The sequence below is a fragment of the Lepisma saccharinum genome, chromosome 20 (assembly GCF_977018435.1).
Source record: "Lepisma saccharinum chromosome 20, izLepSacc3.1, whole genome shotgun sequence".
Classification (NCBI taxonomy): Eukaryota; Metazoa; Arthropoda; class Insecta; order Zygentoma; family Lepismatidae; genus Lepisma; species Lepisma saccharinum.
The window spans coordinates 6146896-6163371 of record NC_139248.1 but is presented as its reverse complement, the minus strand read 5'-3'; the positions used below and the strand labels follow the sequence as shown (position 1 = coordinate 6163371).

Genomic DNA, 16476 nt, shown 5'->3' with positions numbered 1-16476 from the left:
TCTATTATAATTGTTTAGATTTGTATCATCAGAGTTATTTAACCACCCAAGTCTAGCCTGATTTCTTATTTCTATTAGATTATGACATTCATTATCAAACCATGGCTTACTTTTTCTCGGTTTATGGTATCCTATACTTTCTTTAGCTGCTGATTCTATTGCATTACGTATGTGCTCCCAATTCTTATTTACGTCTGTTTCATTTATATTTTCATCATCATTTAAATCCTGCAAAACATCAAATCTATTTGACAGTTTAATTTGGTAATCTTTCTTAATTCTTTCATCAGTAAACTTTCCTGTATCAAATTTTAGAACTTTTAGATTTTGTTGCTTATGATTTATCACTGAGAGTCTTTCTCTTAATTTAGCAATTACTAAATAATGGTCACTGGCACAGTCAGCACCTCTATGTGTACGAACGTCAATTATACTAGTATGCCTTCTCTTATCAATGAGAATATGATCTATCTGATTATGAGTTTTACCATCTGGAGAAGACCAGGTATATTTATGGATATCTTTATGTTTAAAAGTGGTACTTTTCACAATTAAATTCTTTGAGGTTGCAAAAGTAATCAATCTTATACCATTATCATTACTTAATTCATGAAGACTTTCTTTACCAATCGTGGGTTTAAATGTCTCTTCTTTCCCAATCTGTGCATTACAGTCACCTAACAGAATTTTCATATCATACTGAGAAAATTTATCAAAGACCTGTTCTAACTCTGTATAAAAATCATCTTTAGTATTATCATCTTTATCTTCCGTTGGTGCATGTATGTTTATTAAAATAATTTTACACCACCTACCCTGTAAAACTGCATATGATATCCTATCATTAATAAATTCTATTGTTTTAAGAGCCGAGATAATTCTATTATTTATGAAAAAGCCTGTTCCAAAATTATGATTTTCAGTACCACCATAGAAAAAAGTATAATTTTTAGTTTTACAATTCCCTTCTCCTGGCCACCTAACTTCCTGGACAGCTACTACATCTAATTTATACTTGACTATCTCATTAACTGTACACTGAAATGCCCCAGGCCGGTAAAGGCTCAGAACATTCCAGGTGCCTAATTTAATATTTTTCTTATTCCTAACGTAGATCTTATCCTTAGTCCAGGGACCTCCCAAAGTAGTCCCCACCCGGAGATCCGAACGGGGGACTATTTTACCTCCGGAATATTTTACCTTGGGAACATCCATGGCCTTATATTGCTGATTCTTGACATGGCTTTTTACAGTGCAGAGTTGTCAGCTCTACGCCTAACCCCCAATATGAATGGAGGAACTACTACACAAGACAAACACAAACACATTAGACAGCACAACTACGACACAAGACACACACAAACACTTCACAACTATAACACAATATAAATACAAACACACACACAAATATTAAAATATTTGTTATTTAATCACAAATCCATTTTTGAATTGTTTTAAGTCTACTTGATGCACATATAGGCCAATCGGGACTGGACGTACAGTCCAAAGTGGGATCTGAACCACTGTACAACGTACCTCCACCTTGATCACAAGGTGACAACGTTACCACTATGCCATCAGGGAGCCAGAAATCCATTTTTCAAACAACACTGGTACAAAATAAATGGAAACTTTGAATTTAGCATAATAAATGTCATGTAGTATTTTTGTGGATCTTTTGAAATAAATTCTGGAATAGTATCAGCCAGCATCAATGAATAAGTTCCAATTGGCTGCTACTGTCACATCGGTACTGACTAAGCCCTAATACTAGGTAATACACACCATTCATTAGTAGTGCTCATGGGGACAATTGTAGAGGATTTGATTCTCACAATTAGAAAGAACAATGTACTTAGAAATAATGAGTGATAACTTCATATTGATACTGTGAACGTAGTGTCTCATTTCTTCACAGGTGCCTTTGTGTGTTGATTCGTCCAATTTCAATGTTATTGAAGCAGGGTTGAAATGTGCACAGGGAAAGTGCATTGTTAATTCCATATCCTTGAAGGAGGGTGAAGAAGAGTTCATCGCAAAGGGAAAGAAGATACTTAAGTATGGGGCAGCAGTTGTTATCATGGCTTTTGATGAAGTTGGACAGGTAATAATCCTAGTATGCTAAAACCATATCTATTAACAACCATCTTTATCTATAAGTCTTGTATTTTCTACTTGTATAGGGATACGAGTGTTGAAAAGAAAAAGTGTGTGTGTAGAAAGAAAGGGAAAGAACCAGAAGAGCAAATAAATAAAAATGAAAGGAAATGGTGAAAACTTACCACACAAAATGAAAATTTCTGTATTTCACGACTTGGCCTCATGTTCATGGGGCATTGTACTGCAGTGTAGCCAGACAATGGGAGAAAATAGCAACAGGGATTAGACAAAAATGTCCTATCTCACCTGTGTTTGACTGTTTGTTGGATGGTGGGTGGAATGAAAAACGTCGGAAATATGTGGCTGTGATTGGATGGGTGAGTGGGTATAAGTAGGGATGGTTATTCAGCAGCTAGGTTGTGTCCTGTGGCTGTGGTAGCATGCATAATATATGTAGGATCTTTAACTGTTTCCGAAGGGATGTGTTGGTTGATGAGGGTTTGTGATGAGGTTGGTTTGTGTACGCAGAGACTGAAATCGCTAGTCGCAGCAAAGCACCCCAGGGTTGGTTGTGAAGCCGAGGTTGCAGAGAGGAAATTTATCCAGTGACACGACTCCGAGATCATCAAGAAAAGAAGATGGAACAACGAGGATTTTTAGTGAAGTGGTTCCTAGTGTCTAGAGCTCTCTAGTTATAATCCCCACAAGCTTGGTTCTGATGAAAACCCCTCTCAAGTTTGAAAAGGGATTTACACAGTGCTAATTCTTTCTAAAGGCGGCAAGGTATTTGTAAGTAAAAAGATTAATTTTGTTATTTTATAAATATATGAGAGTTTGATTTTTCTTTATATTTCTTCTACCAAGATGATCCGAAGTTCTGATGTCAACTCTTGTATTGTGTTTACTCCTGTAAACCAAGAGCCATCAGTAAATCAGGGTAAACGTTTAATTTTGTGAAGTTATTGTTTAGTTCTCATTTGTAATAAAAGAAAGAAAAGATAATTTGTTATTGTTTTCTTCATATATTAAACAGTAGAATAATATTTGATAACAGTTTATCTCGATCGAACTGTAGCTAAAAAGCAAAGCTAAGTCTAATAATAATAATAATAACACATTTTATAGTTTATAATGTGGCCATTCCACAACCAGGATGAAGTCAAGCATTCATTTTACATGCATTTAAAATTATTAATTAATTTAATTATAATTAAAGCAAGTCTAAAATCTCTTCTTAAAGTACAGCTTCAGTTTTAATCTTAACTGGCCTTGTGGTGGTGGTTTTTAATTGAATAGAAATATATATTTTCTTAATTTCCAACTATACCTAAGTAGGGAGCGATTAAATAAATATTAAAATGGGGGGAAAGGTCAATAAAAACTCATGAAAAAGTCAAGAATTTTAGATTTGTTATTTTGGTAGACACCCTGTATCACTTGCAAGATATCACAACGGGTAAATTATTTAATTTCTTTGATTTTAACGAAGACAAAGTTACTGTACCTATAGTTCGCATTTCCTTCTGACATTTTACCATATGGGGCAGTCGGGGAAGGGGGGGGGGTAGGCTACATATATAGGGTGTTACTAAAGTTCGTTTCCAACGCTTAGGAGGTGATTCTACAAGTGAAAATAACCACAACAGTTCATGTGACGAAATGCCGAAAACGGCACCCATTCGGAGTTATTGAAGTGGGAAAAAGTGTGAAAATTATGTTTACAAGAAAATAGTGGCACAACGGTCCCACGGCGAAGGGCGTTCCACAAAGAAATGTGGCATGCTCTATTCAAAAAAATACATGGCAGATATGTGAAGCTGCAGTGTTAAATGCTGTCACGGATCGTCCTGACACCAGTACGTGCGCTATAGCCACTGCCCACAACACATCCCATGTTAATGTGTGGGGGCATCCTATCTGAAGAGGGGACGTACCCTTTCAAACTCCAAAAGGTACAAGACCTTTTACCTCAGTACTTTGACCCACGTGTGGTGTTTTGCCAATGGTTTTTGCATCATATGGAAGCTATCCCGAATTTTGTAAACAGGGTGTTGTGGACCGATGAAGCAATGTTCACCAAGATAGGCGAGTTCAATAGTAAAAACAGTTACTTTGGGATTTTGCAAATCCACATGCAATTCTCGTGACACACCATCAGCACAGGTTCCAAAACGATGGTGCATCACCACATTTAGACCAAAATGTGTGTCACTTCCTCAATGGCTTGTTCCACAATTGGTGTATTGGTAGGGGTGGGCCTGTTCCGTGGCCAGCAAGTTCGCCGAACATCACTCCCCTGAACTTCTTTCTATGGGGACCTCCACTCTGCACACAGTGAACATGTCGACACATATGCAACCTAGTGTAACACCACCACCATCTTTGTTTTTGTACGTAATGGTGATGTCCACTACGGATATTCGCTTTCTTCTTAGTTGTCAGTCTCCACATATCACTTTCCGTGGTTAACACAACTCGCTAAACACTTCCCTACCCCCATGATTTCAAAAGACCCATTCGCTCCCTTTGGGGAATCCCTTGCACATCAACTTCACACATCTGCCATGTGCTTTTTTGAATAGAGCATGCCACATTTCTTTGTGGAACGCCCTTCGCCGTGGTCATATGGTTGGCCGTTGTGCCACTATTTCCTTGTAAACATAATTTTCACACTTTTTCCCACTTCAATAACTTCGAATGGGTGCCGTTTTCGGCATTTCATCACATGAACTTTTGTGTTTATTTTCACTTGTAGAATCACCTCCTAAGCTTTGGAAACGAACTTTAGTAACACCCCGTATAAATAAACGCATGTGAAAGGGGAATAAAGCAACGGAACATTTTTGGGAAAATGAATCAATCCCAAAAAGAGATTTGATAACAACATGAAAGTAACTCCATGATTTCGTATTTTTTGTGCTCGTTATTATGTTTGTCAAATAACAGAACTTCGTCAAATAACAGAACTTCAGGTTGCAGAGCAAACTCCTCTTTTTTTGTTTTTTTACTTACTTACTTTTAGTGTTCCTGTACCACTGCATTCGCTAGAAGAAGCTTTTCCAGGTTGAAATTAATAAAGTTGTTCAGTGGGATCCACTAATATAGCTCGGCAAATTGTCCATGAGTATTTTCATTAATTTTTCTCTTACATCCGATGTGTTTTTAAGCGATGGATTTTTATGTATGCTGGTGCAGAAGTTGTCAACAGCTTGTTTTGAGTTTTCTTTTAATTCTTGAAGCTCTTATTGGGTCAAATAAAATGCACGAACATGCTGATGGACAATTTGCACTGTAATACTCATGGATCCCATTGTACTATATGTCCAGAAACTAAATGCTCGGTGGCTGTGGCCAAATCTGGAACTAACGATGGTATGAGAAATTATATGCAACATGTAACAATGCCCCTTCACATTTACAGTTTTGTCATAGTAATGTAGACGGGAGAGAATAAGTTGCCACAGAAGTCTAGTTCTGACTTGCAGACTTTAAGTCTATTCCAGCTTGTAAAAATAAACTAGTGTATGTTAACAAAGTTTGCAAGATTGCTGACGATCCTTAAGACAAAATTTCAAGTTAGTTAGTTGGAGTGGGAAAGTGGCAGAGGCCTAGTCTAGTTGTCTGAAGATCGCAGGTTCGAATCACTTTTAGAGCGGATTATTTTTTTTATTAAGTAGAATTAGTGTATTGTCAACATTTATAAGAAGCAAAATACGATAAATCTAATCCCTCGTCGATGCCACTTAGGATGTGTTTTTCGTGTAGTTTCTCCAATAGTAAATTACTTCTAACAGGAGGCAATAGGGTGGACAGAGAGTTGGTGAAAAATCTTAACCTTTTGAGGCTCATCCTGTGAGGTAAAATATGATTTGATTGTTTTTATATAGAACAACAATGACAACCCATATATCCAGTGGTGTAGCAACATATTGTGAGGTCCTGGGTGATATATGAATATGAGTCCCCAACCTGTTTTTAAATTTGAAATCTCAATGTGACTCGATAGAAAATCTTAAGATACACTTCAGCAAATTATCATATTTATATAATAAATTATTGGGCTGTAGCACAATAAGATTATTATTATTATATAATAAATTATTGAAGAAAATTATATTTAATATGAACTATGAAGGAAGTGAGAACTGCTTACTATATTATCCATTGCCTTCTTGAGTTGCAAACGACCCTAGCATTTAAATGCCTCGCACTTGCTTCGTGGGCAGTTGGAGGTGCTTTATTGTTAACATATTAAAATTGAGAGTGCAAGGTCGAGAGAAAGAAGAAAAAGCAAGACAAATTGCTTTTTATTCGAGAAATGAATAAATGGGGAAAAAATGTCCACGCAAGATATCGTGAATTTTTGCGAAAATGTTACACATCAGAAATATGACAATCATTTTTAATTTTTCCGGGCCCCTTTAGGCTCAGAGCCTGTATGTTAGGCCCCTGATTTGACGTATTATAACGTTTAACTAGAATTTAAGGCCAGATAAAAACAGAAAGTTTTAATTTTATTGCCTACATAAATTAGCCTGTTCCATCTTTTTTCCCCTCACTTCTATTTAATACATTTTTTTGTATCAACCCCATGAGATACGAGGGCCCCAGCGGTTGCCCACTTCGCCCACCCCTTGATACGCCACTGCATATACCTACTTTACAAATTCTTGGGCACCCTGCTGCAAAACAACCAAGGATGACGTCATACTGCTGACAAAATATTCGCGTTCACTGGGTGAATTGTGGGCTCAGACAGAGATCACGAAGCTTGCCAATCGTAGAACTGCGCATGCTCACCTCTCAGTCTTCTTATAACTGCTTTTCCGGATTCTCTGGAGTAGCGACGCGCAGAGGGGAAAGCTTGTGGGCGGGGCCAGACTAGGTGGGGAAGGGTGCCTGATGAAAGCAACGAAGTGCTGCGCGGTGTAACGGCCGTAAAGCAAAACTCTTTCTGCTGCCAATTTCTTATTTTATTCTTAACAATGGCCAGTGTATTGTTTTACACAAATAACAAATAATAGTGCACGTTTATTTGTCTTTTGATGCTACGAAGAACAGAAAAAAATTGAAACAAATTTAAACATACATTTTCAAAAAACATGCAAATAACCACAAACTATGAAACATCATGTATCAAAATGTGTTTTAAACAAGTCTGAAAAACATGTTTAAAACACTTTGTTTTAAAAGTTTTAAACATTTGTAAAAAAAAACAAAGTCCTGTGTTTTAAACTTTTCAAACAAGTTGTTCTCGAACACATTCAACACTATGAGGCATTCTCCTTGAATGCAGAGTTCCCCTAGACTTGCGAGCTGACGTGTTTACTACAGAACTACTGGACCACGAATGAGCAGTCGAGTCGCCCCCTCCCGTGGATGCCCCTCCCCTCCGTGCATTCATTGGACGAGGCGCACCCCCTTCAACATCTGCACAGAACGCGTTCGAGTTCTCTTACTTCAGAGAATCCGGGAAAGGAATATAGGTAGACTGTTGAATCATACGTACATGACATGGGCCATCCTATATGTGACCGAATTCTAAATGTCCTTGTTAACAATATGTGGAGTTAACAAGAAAACATTATGTTTCGTAGTTTTGAGGAACACTAATTTAATTGTAATATACTTTTTATGAATAGCAGATAGAATAGTGCAATATGGTTTCAACACATGAGTAGGAGCATATAAGCGATAAATCAAGAAGGACGGTGTAGTCCAGTCATTATCATACCTGCTCACCCCACGAAGAGTCCCCGGTTCGATTCTCCCCATAGCACTGTTGTTTTAAGGATAGAATGCCAACTAATGCAAGCCTGTAAACATTTTTATTGCATATTTGATGACAAATAATGTATTTATTTTTAATAGAAATTGCAAATAGTTTTGAAACTGCTCAATACACAACTACTTTAATAAATTTGAAACCATAAAATGAAACATGAATAAAGTAAATGTAATAATAAAAAATTGTAAATAGTGTATTATTTAAGTCTAGTTTTTGGATAGAATTGATGTAACTATATTATTTTCTTGTGCATCATGGGTTTACTGATGAAGCTATGCTGTTAAATCTTGCCTCTAAATCCATAAACAGACGCAAACGTTAATGTTGTAATTGTTAGTAGGCTCGTGGTGAAACTGCCATTTCATAAAGTGATGTCTCTTGCAATTTTCCATTTATATTTCTTCAGTTTCTATTAAAATAATAAATGATTTATTTTGTTTTATACCTTGAAAAATTATGTAGTTTTAGGCATTGTATACATGCAGTAAGCGAATAAGATATCAACTTTGTATCACTGCACTCATCATTCCCTATCTACATACAAACGTTTCTTAAAAGTTGAAAGAATATCATCAACCACCCCGGCCGACAACTACATCCCTTGCTTACAGAATTACTCGTCTCTCCACTGCACGGAGGTTTCGATTGTAGATCGACGTGATTGAACCAAGGTGTGACATCATATAGTCATATATCGTATCGTGGATGCTACACATTGAGTCAGAGATCACTCTTCCACGAACCCTTTGGTTAACGTCCTATTGCAGAGCAATCAAGAAACTAACTTTCTGTGTGTGAATTCTATCCCGGACAAAACAGGCTTCTCTGTGCATGATCTCTACTTCCTTACACTTCCCTTAAGGCTCGGCTGGACCTTTGGCATGTGAATGGGCGAATTTTTTAAAAATTTTCCTCTCCGTTCGAAAACTTCTTGGATATTTCAAAATATGAAACATTACATCAGCTTAGAATTCCTTCTAGAGCATTGACGTGAATTTTCATGTAGTTTTCTTTCATTGTTATCTAGATATTATCAATAGTTTAATAGACTTATGTAATCACAAAACCTTTGATGGCTGTCGCACCATGTGCTATTTATTATTTATTTATTTATGAAGGAAAAGTCTAAGGTGCTTTTCAAAATTAGCAGGTGAAATCATGGATTAAAAATGCATGTGCTGGGGTTACAGATTTTTTTAAAAAAATCACTGTCTAAATGCAGATTAGAACACACACGTTGGTGCCTCATTGGCAACAACAAAAAAAGTGTAACCGCGTTTGAACAAGCATCCTTCAAAGCGTGAAGCCGTAACAGTAACCACTCATCTATTGGTAAGTATTTATTTACTTATGTAAGTTTTCGAATTGTTTCACTACTGTTGACGCAAATTTCTTTTCGCTTATTTTCTTTCAGATGTAGTTGTTTTTCCAGACCGCTACAATTTTTTATCTTCTGCCACCCATGGAGATCCTAATGGAATACATTATTGGGATGAGACTCCCAGAAAAGAGAATATCTTAGTTTCAAAAAACTTGAGGTGGGAATGGTGTGTTCAGTCACATATTTGACCTCCAAAATTTTAATCTTTGGAGTTTTGCTTGCAACGCCACCATTAACCATGCATTTATTTTCTGGACATATAGTACCTCTCAACAACCATGTCACAAGAACGATTGTCAGTACAAGCGCTATTGCTCATGGAGAATGACGTCACCTTAACTATGGCGATTATTTAAATTTGATAATGCTTTTGCTGACGTATGCCTTTAGACGATTCATATTGAGATTTCAAATTTAAAGCACCCATTCTAATCTCGCCCAGGACCTCGCAGGTATGTTGCTACGGCTATGAATCTAACTTGTAGCTGAATGAATGAACTTTCGGAGATACTGCTGCCACCTGCAGGTAACGCCAGAACTAGCATTTGCTGCGGAACACAATAGATGGAGTAAGCGTATAAAGAAATAATCGCAAATAACGGTGCTATCTGGCGGCATAGACGATTTGTTTGTCGGCAAGTTTTTCCACATCGAAATTGCACCATTGTACTTCGCAGGGCAGTACAAAAAGTACAAAAGAGACACAGGCGTAAGTGGATGACAGAAACAACGAGAGAAGCAAACTAACATGATATCATTTATATACTTTTCTTACCCTGATTGTTATGTTCCTCTGAAAGCAAACTGTATTTTTGCATCATTGTTCTCGGCTTTAATTGAATTTGACACTAATTGTGCACTAAGAAATGTTATACTCGGTAATAACAATGCATTACGAGTGTAATTTTAGTTCATTCAACTTCTGTGTGTCCAAAAGCAGTCTTATGTCTAAGCTTTACATTAATGACTTCTATATTTTACAATGTGTTTATTTTTCTTGCCTTGTATTGTTCCTTAAAGGAAGAAGTTATAACGTCCATTAACACGCCTTCGATTCCTTTACGGATGAATCTCGGATCTCGAAATGTATGGTATAACAACATTGCGTGTCACCACATATATACAGCGTATAGAGGACATTAAGGCAAACAAATTACCTTGTTAAATATTGTATGGTGGACGCATCGTTTCGATTCTATGAACCCTCGAAGAAAAAAATGGAGTTCATTCTGAATGTGAATGCAACCACGTAGCACAATCTGAGAATTGCCACTAATGGATCCATTTTGCAATTACCATGAGGAAACTGTGACTTATCTACAGAGCATTTCCTGACATTCGCTACGAGACTCGGCTGCAAGCGGCCCGGCGTCAGCGCTTGTCTTTCCCGGTGAACGGCGTCCGCGACAGTCGCACGCTACAGTCTGTTTTTTTTCGCTCTCCCTGCCTTCGCTCTCTTTCCGTTTCTGTTGACTTTGCAGACTGACGCCAGTATAATCCTCCCTCGGAAGTTGTGTTTTGTCGTGTCCGTGTGTTGAAGATTGTGGCTTAATATGGCACCACAAAAGTTTACATTAAAACAAAGGATTTATCTTGTCGAGTGTTACCTCGGAAAGAGGAATTGTTGGGAAGTGTGACGACGTTTTGCAACGAAATTTCCTGGTGTTCCCGTTCCACATAGGACCACTATATTAAACCTCGTAAAAAAGCTTAGAGTAACAGGGTCAGTTCTCAATAAAAGTGGAAAGAAAAACCCACGTGTGCTTATTGAGGAAAAACTCTGAGATAGGACAAAGAATAGAACAGTCTCCTCCGAAATCTATCCGCCGTCTCTCATAAGAAACGGGTGTTTCAAATACCCTCTAGTTCCCCCGATATGTCAGCCTGCGATTTTTATTTATGGAGAAATCTAAAAAATAAAATATACAAAGACAATCCGCACACCATCCGTGAGTTAAAGGAGAATATTGTACGAGAAATCGGGAGAATTACAGTAGACGAACTTGCACGTGTAAATGCCAATTTCCTTGGGAGATGCCAGGAATGTGTTGCAGCAGAGGAACATCATTTTCAACACCTTCTGTAGTCAAGGTTAGTACACAATATGAAAACTGTAATCTTAATAGCCGACTGTCGCGGACCCCGTTCGCCGGGAAAGACAAGCGCTGACGCCGGGCCGCTTGCTGCCGAGTCTCGTAGCGAATGTCATGGAATGCTCTGTATAAATAAATGAGGTCGATGTCTGAAGAAGTCTCAAAAAAAAAAAAAAAAAATGTTTATACACTGCTGTTTGTGAAAATTGCAACACCAAGGATACATGTGATTGAAATGAACTTTATACCACAGATTAAGTACATGATAATACACAAATGATTAGGATTACAGAACTGTATATGATCTCTGACCTTGAGAATTCAGTATGGTTTGAAGCCCCCACGTGATGCAAACAGAGCCTCTACACGTCATGGCATGGAATCAAAGAGGGCCTGGATATGTTCCTGGGGAATCTCCCTCCACGCGGATTGTATGCGAGTCCACAAAGCATCAACAGTGGTTGCTGGAGGACCATGACGAACAAGTTGCCTACCAACCATATCCCAGACATGTTCGATGGGCGACATGTCAGGCGAACGTGTAGGCCAGGGAAGCAGTGGTACCCGTCGTTCTTCGAAGACGGCTTACACATTTCTCGCCACATGTGGCCGGGCATTGACCTGCTGAAATATGGCATGTGGAGTTGCTTGTTCACATTGCCTTCAACACGTAGGAGGCGAGATCGCATGTTGTATCCAATGGCGGCTCAAACCATCAAACTTGGCGTTTGTCCGCTATGCCGCCCAACAATGCAGGCTGCCAGATTGCGTTAATCACGGTAGCATCTAACAAGTATGCGTCCATCACTAGGACAAGTTGAAGCGGGACTCGTCCGAAAACACTACATATTGTTACTCAGCACGCCAGCGACGGCGTTCATGTGCCCATTGCAGTCTGAGGCGTTTGTGGTTTCTGGACAATGGAAACTGATGCAATGGCATGCGTGCCACCAGTCCAGCCTGCAGCAGACGGCGTCGAATCGTCGACGCAGACAGGTCCACAGCCGTTGCAGTGCTCCAGCGTCAAGCCAACACTGCGGACGAAGCTGTACGGTTTGTTACAGCCATGCGGACAAGATGACTGTCATCCCGTGCTGTGATCACATTACGTGGTCCAGTACCTGCCCGTCGCTGCGTACGACCCTCTTCTATCCACCGGTTCCACACACGCATCACTGTCGTAGCAGCATGCCCTGAACGAGCCGAAATGTGACGATATGACAAACCCGCTTCCCGGAGACCGATCATTCTGCCCCGTTCGAACTCACTCACATGCTGATATTGCGCCATTTGACGTCGACGAGGCATACTGGCACTTCCTCTCACGTTTCCACTTCGATTGACGGCTCTTCACTGACTGATCTTGGTGTAATACTGACCTTTCCGGTCACACAAGAGAGGGCGCTGCTGGACCTATTGCTGGTACACTGTTCTACACATCCTCCGAGTTTGGATTCATTCTGGCCATTCTTTCTGGGTGTTGCAATTTTCACAAACAGCAGTATATTTAAGCAAATATCGACACTCGACCAGGACTTGGACGTGGGTCTATAACATACCATGTCATTGCTCTGCCAACTTTTTTTGCCTTGGGTTTTTCCTTGCCATCTTCTCATTCAATTTCACCTAAATCTCTGGTTTTTCATTCAGGTCAGAGGAAAACAAAAATCTATTTACCCAGGATTTGAACTGTCGACCATCGTAACTCGCGCACTTCGCCAGGATGTGGACGTACCAACTGAACTAGCGAGCCAGCCCTGTTTTGCCTCACTTTTCGATTTCTCTTCTTTATACCTGCGTTAAATTGTCTGCCAGTGCCTGCGGAATTTTCGCTTAAATCTCTACATAGTATATTTTTAACCATCGTTTCAAAATTTGTTCAAAGACAGAAATAGTTATCGGGGGTCGCATTTACCACTTTCCACCAATTATTTACGGCTTTCACATAAAAATTTTGATTTTTACAATTTCGGAGGAGGCTGTAGCCCCATCCGCCTCCCCTTGCTTACGTCAGTGTTTGCGGGTGCCATATTACAAAGAAATTTTGGTTTAAGCAATTTTTTTGGACGAGGACGACCGTCTCTGAGACTAGATTTCGAGCTCGTCTTAATTTTGCTCGGACCTTCGTGGCCGAGTGGTTAGCCCAGCGCGTCACGGCGCCAGGGGTCCCTACCAGTGGCGCAGGAACGTTTTTCATTTGGGGGGGTACAAAATTCAGTCTCCCATATATATATACACACACACGCGCATATATATATATATATATATATATATATATATATATATATATATATATATATATATATATACTACGCATATACACTTCAAAGTTAGTACCTAAGGTATGATGTGAAGGCATCGAAAATATTCCATTTTAGAACAGCACACTAATTTCCTGTTTTGTTTTTTTTTAAATTAAAAATTGGCATAAACAATTTTCATTTCTTTGTTTTCCTTAGTATTTATGGTCATTTTAAAAACAGATTTTAACCAGATAACAATTCCGAAAAATATAAAGCTCTGGACCTTGTTCATGGGCTCATTTTGAATTTAAACGAAACGGAATATCAGGAGTTCGAAATGTGAAAATTGCGAACAAAGATACAGCTATTGATTTTTAATGCAGGGTGAGATTAAAGGGTGTGAGGAAGATTCCCCCCTCTCTGCTATCTTCAGCCATCCCAACCAGGAATAATCGTATCTCACCAACTGGATATAGAAACCACATTATTGAATATATCATACTTATAGAGTCCACATCAGTTCAGTTCATTTTAATTTTAAAGTCCCATAGCTAAGCATAAAAATATCTTTAAACAAATTATGGCAGATGTGTACCACATCCAATGCCTTTTAAATACAGTCTATTCGCTATTTCCTCAGACATCTATAGGGTGTTGTATTTTTTAAAAAAAATATTGAGTTGAGATGGTTCCCGATCAACTCGTAAGAGGTCTAAGTTTGGAATATTTGTAAAACATTTGACAAAGCATTTATTTGTAACATAATTATTTGTACCTTACGACGTTCTTCAAGCACTGAAAATACTATCATTACATATACAAAACCGAAATCCTTCAGATCTCAGAGCAAGCAAGGAAAGCCAAACGCTCGAAAGTTGTTTTATTTTTATTTTCAATCTTCGGTGGATAATATGAAGAGCCGATCAAGGTTTCTTTTCGTATTTAGTAGTATTAAATGCATGTACATGCATGTTTTAAGGTGACTTGTCATTTCCTCGTTTACGCGAAAAGGTGAACTTTAATGTAAGCAAAAGCATGTGCGCGTCTCAGTTCAAGATTTTCGCATCTACAAAGAAAATCCAATACACATTCCCACCTCGCCGGCCTCTGTGGCGGAGGGGTTAGCATAGTGCGTTATGACGTCAGAGGTCCCCTGGTTCGAATCCCGGCCTGGTTATGGTGTTATTTCATCATACCATCATCACTCACCCTCATCTTCGCGATTAGCCAGAAGTGGCAGAAATGCGAAGTAAAATAAACCAATTCACTCAATCAAACATTAACATCTCGCTCAAAGACCTTGTGAATTCAATCCAAAATCTACCAATATCTACCAGCCGAATGTGAAATGTCCTAAACCTAACCTTAACTTATTAGAAAAATAATTAGAAGTTTTAAACATGCTTTTACTTTCCTTATACCCCCAGTGCATTGCTTTCATGCAGAAAAATTTGGAAGAAATTGAATGAAGTCAAGTCAACTCGTAAGAAGTCTAAGTTTGGAATATTTGTAAAACATTTGACAAAGCATTTACTTGTAACATAATTATTTGTACCTTACGACGTTCTTCAAGCCTAGAAGTCTAGAAAACACAGTGGCTTTGACAAGCCAACTGGCAAACCATAGGAACTGCAGTGAGTCTCATTTATCCCGTGCATTCATTTGACTAATGTAATTTTTTTCCAGTTTGACTTTAGGGTTTAACTTCAAATGGCGTTGTGTTTGTGTTGCATTCGACATCAAAATTAGATTTTAAGCGATTAATGTCCAATTCTAAGTACTATATATAATACTTAGGTAAAAGTAAGTTGTCGTCCTCTGATAGAATCACAAAATGCACCCTGTTCTAATGTCTAGGAAAGGGGAACCTTTCATTTGACCTAGAAAATGACATCGAGATGAGACGAGTCGAGAATTTTCACAGCCTCCTCTCGTCTCCTGTGTGGCGAGTTTGAGTTTGTTTGATTTGGTGTTTAATATCCACTTTATGCACAGTAAGACTAATCGGGATTGGACCTACGGTTTAAAGTGGGACCCGAACCACTGTGCCATGTGCCTCCACCCGGTATCGAACCCGGGACCCCTTGATTACAAGGCGATGACGCTACCACTGCGCCATTGGGGAGGGCCTTCTGTGTGGTGAGGTCCTTCTCGTTCTTGTTTGTGCTTTTCTTTTGTTTCTGTGTCCACTCGGAAGATGTTAAAACTTATTCTATGTACATTTACTTCATGGGCTAATCGGGACTGAATCTGCAGTTTAAAGTGGAATCCAAAGCTCTGTGCATTGAATTGTGTAATTGAAGGCGAGATATCTCGCTTTCAATTACAAGGCGAGATATCTCGTCCTGACCCACGAAATGTTTAGTATAAGCAACACGTACATTGTGTCACCACTCAAAGTTTCACAACGAATATGTCATTAAAGCAAAACGTTTCTTAACGTTTTTCTGCATTATATCTTGTTTCGATGCTGTGAACCGTCGAAATACGGAATTATATTATAAATAGATTAAACCGGGCAGCACAGGCTCGCAATTGTTACTAATGCATTAACTTTACAATTACAGTAAACAAAATTCACGACATTTTGAAAAAAAGAAGTCAATAAATTATACGCTTGGTATGTCTGATAAGAGACACAGTAATTTAAATTTATTTTTACAAATTTCTTCAAATATAATACCAGAGTTTCGAACGAGATCATCTCGGACATCAAGTATCGCCTCGTTTTGATTTTGCAGATTTATTTCAGTCTCGTTTCGAAATTTGAGAGGAAAAACAGACTTTTCTTGTCTCAGTATCATTTCTATGTTCAAAAATCTCTTAATATAGGTTTAAGGATAGTTTTCCCTCTTACAAAGTTATGAAGTA

The 16476-nt window shown here is 38.5% G+C and overlaps 1 long non-coding RNA gene across 2 annotated transcripts in view; it reads left to right on the top strand.

The window, feature by feature from the left end:
* Positions 1-2099, top strand: part of LOC146003558 (uncharacterized) — a 54985-nt gene extending 52886 nt beyond the window's left edge. For both annotated transcript variants that reach the window (XR_014443829.1, XR_014443830.1), the window contains exon 5: positions 1919-2099. This is a non-coding gene — a long non-coding RNA (uncharacterized LOC146003558). The remainder of the gene's footprint in view (positions 1-1918) is intronic.
* Positions 2100-16476: the final 14377 nt, after the last annotated feature.